Genomic DNA, 3,980 nt, shown 5'->3' on the forward strand with positions numbered 1-3,980 from the left:
TCTTGAGAGTCTAAGATTCTTTTAATCTATAGAAATATAAAACCTTATGTCAAAGTAAGATAAAATAGACTAGAACAAAATCAAAGAGAACTAAACAGAATAAGATACGAAAGGCAAAATTGAATAAATGAAAATAAAACATAATAGAATCGAACAAGAAGATGCAAAATCAAACTTTATTAAGACAGAAGGTCTAAAGCCATACCTGACCAACTGCCGAAAAGGCCCTGGCTAGTCCTATTTATACCTTGTTCTACCACCTTAGACTTTTTAGAATGTTCTTAGATGATGGACCTCACATAGATAACCGCCTTAAATTCTTTCTAAAAGATTCCATAGTGGGCTCTATTTAGATAACCATCCTAAACTTTTTTAGAATGTTCTATGATAGATTCTACATAGTTCACTAATCTAACCCCAATTTTAAAAACTTCCATAACTTCTCAAACATGGTTTCAACTATCTATCCCTATGTGTCAACAATACAAATATCTTATCTATACCATGTTATAGTTAATTCTCCTCCATCAATGTAAAACATCTTGTTTTACTCTCAATAGTATCTTCAAATTGTTTCTTGGCAATGGATGAGATTCTAAGCAGATTTCTATGTTGCATTGTAGATGGAATAATCTTTCTAAAGAATTTTGTACTGTAGTTGTGGATGTCCACTACTATAGCAAAGGTAGCAATGCTCCAAAATGTTGTCTATTTCATACTCTTATTGGTCATCAACTACAACTAGTAGTGGTGGTGGTTGATATTGATCCAAAAAGTGCTTTGGCTTGGTATGAAATTCCTTGATTTAGAAAATATAGAAGACATGATGGATCCAAATATGTGACGGAACCTCAAGACAATATACAATATTAAAAATTACTATAGAAATACAAAAAGATCGAAGCCATCGAGGTGCCAGTTTATGGATTTGAATTGATGTAGTAAGTGGCAAGTTGGTGTTGAAAAATAATACTTGATCATCCTTTCAAAAGGTCTTGTATTGCTAGTGGAGATCCGCATATTGCTTCTATCAATCTTGTATGGTAAAGAAGCAGTATCATGCTTCCTATAAGGCTGTTGTAAGCTATTATATAAATTCTTTTGTTGTTGGATTATTGATATTTTTGGAATAATGGAGAGTTATTGGCATAATTGGATGTTGATCAATTTTAAGAAAAAAATGGTGAATGATTGGTACTTACTTGAATACTATCATTATAAGCAAACTGTAAAGACATCAAATATTTATTCCAGTCATTATAATAAACTATTACAAATCCTTCAGCATATCTTCCAAGATCTGATTTACATGTTCTATTTTTTTATTTATTTGGAGATAGAAGGTCGTAGACATGACAAGTTGTATGCCTAGTAGCTTGAACAAAGCTTGCCAAAAACTTTTCATAAAGCATAGATCCGAATCTAAAATGATGACACGAGATAATCCATAGTGACGAAACATAACATCAAAGAAGATCCATATAAGTACTAACGCATCAAGATCTGAGTGCACCGCAACCAAGTGAAGTTGCTTTAAGATTTGGTCGACAAAGACGGCAATTGTAATATAATAATGAGGCATTTGCAATAAATACGTAATGAGATTCATAGTCACTTACTCCCAACATGTCGTTGATAGTAGAATTGGTTGCAATAGTCTAGAAGACACTACATTGCATGATTTATTATGTTGACATGAGTTGTAGGAGTGCACAAAAGTTTGATCATCATAATCCAAACTTGCCCAAAATCATGTTATTGAAATTTTTTCTAGAGTCTTCTCTTGCCCTAGATGTCCAAATCTTGGGATGTCATGTCCCTTTGGAAGTATACACATCCAGAGTATAGCAATATTAGGTACATATATCTGCTTTTTGAAATAGAACAAGCCATTACTAAGACTATAACTTGATATTATATATCATCCACCTTTAGTCAATTGCTAACTATCTTGAAATAAGCATTCCAATACATAGCTTTCTTCCATTCTATCTCTTCGGTTAGATTTGAAATGACACTATTAATGGCAATGACTTTTATCTTATCTTTCGATTTGTCCTTCAAGTTTGGTCTCCACTATAAGTTATTTGGCACAATATCTTATTGTCCTTACTTGTACACAAGCTGGATATTAAAAATCTACAATTATTCTTTCCAACAATGATGTCATGATTTTATATTTTTTAGATGCAAATCGTATAGGAAGGGCCGATGGTCAGTTTGAACAACCATTGGCTATCCTAACAGATAGTATTGCCACACTTTTGTGGTATATATAATTACTAATTATTGTCAATGACATGCAAAGTAATTATGCCTTGCCCTTCTGAGCTTGCATAATTCATACGCCACATGTTAAAGGCTCCTACTAAAGTTTTGTTGAAGAACCACTCTAATAGCAAAGTTGGAAGCATCAATGTTAAGTATACATAGAAGGTTGGAATCATATGGTTGTAATATTGAAGTAGTAATAGTGCTTCCTTCAACCTATCAAAGGCGCTTTACTACTCTAGTTTTCATTCAAATGAGGCATCCTTTTCTAATAGGTTTATTAATGAAATAGCAATATGAGCGAATTGCCAAACAAAACAACAATAATATCTAGTAAGACATAAAAATGAATAGACTTCAGAAGCATCCTTGGAGGTTGGTCAATCTTTTACTGCTTTCATCTTATCTTGCTCCATATGTATACCTTCGGAAGACACCACATGCCCCAAAAATGTGACTTTTGACTTCCAAAGTTCTTATTTTGATTGATTGCAATAGAAGTAACTATCTTATAGTTGACACAACATTTTTTGTAGATGTTGCTTGTGCTTCTCAAGGATTTTATTATAAATGAAAAAATATCATCAATAAAAATGACTACATATTTTTTTAAAAGGTCCCAAAATAATCTCTATATGTGAATTATGAAAGAGATTGGAGTATTGGTGAGGCCAAAAGATAAAACAAGTCATTTGAAATGTTCATAGCACTTACAAAATACTATCTTTTCTATATTATCTTTTGCAATAGGTACTTGTCAATAGCCACTTTGAAGTTCTAATTTTCTAAAAGTAATTATACGTCAAAGTTGATTAAGAAGTTCATCAATATATAAAAGTGGATATGCATTCTTAACAGTCTGCTTATTAAGGCCTCAATAGTTGATGCAAAGCCAAAGTCCACCATCCTTTTTAGATACAAAGAATATAGGTGTTTTTCATAATGATGTACTTTCTTGAATGAAGCCCTTCTCCAAGAGTTTGTCCAATGTCTTTTACAATTTTTCAAGTTTATTTGGTGCTAGGGAATAAATTGATCAACTTACTTATTTGGTTCCAACCAATAGTTCTATTTGAAAATGGGTACTTCAATCTAGAGGCACACTACTAGATAGGTCAATTGGAAAGACATTCTAATATTCTCGTATGAGTTGTTCTCCTTATTCTGCTCCTTTGACTATCTTTCCTACTACTAATAGAAGATTTGGAACCACCATATGTATCAAATGCTTATGTTGTATTTGCTTCTTGATAAAGATCATTCCTATAAGTAAATCTTTAGTGATAGATTATTTTTTCTCTTCACTCAATGCAAAGGTACAAAAAGTCACCTTGGATCTACTATCTTTGAACAAGATTATCATTCCTACTCAATCAACTTAATTATTTTCTACCTTTAGCCATGGCATACCAAGGATAACATCATATCTTAGCTTTATAATCTTGAACATCTCTATGAAGACATAGGTGTCAAATAACTTGAAGGTTTCTTCTTTATATGGCTCATTCAATATATTCTCTTAGTTATCTACAAGGTATATACTCCTTCTCTTCATTGTCTTAGTTTAATTCCAAATTGATTAAAAATTTTAATTAAGATTTAATTTTTTAGAGCCATAATCTACAAGCACTCAATATGGTTGTCCTCTTAGTAGTTCCATTAAATGCACTAGTTGACTCTTTTTATTGTTGTCCAAGGCCATGCCTTTT

The sequence above is a fragment of the Physcomitrium patens genome, chromosome 3, assembly GCF_059467195.1.
Source record: "Physcomitrium patens ecotype Gransden chromosome 3, ASM5946719v1, whole genome shotgun sequence".
Classification (NCBI taxonomy): Eukaryota; Viridiplantae; Streptophyta; class Bryopsida; order Funariales; family Funariaceae; genus Physcomitrium; species Physcomitrium patens.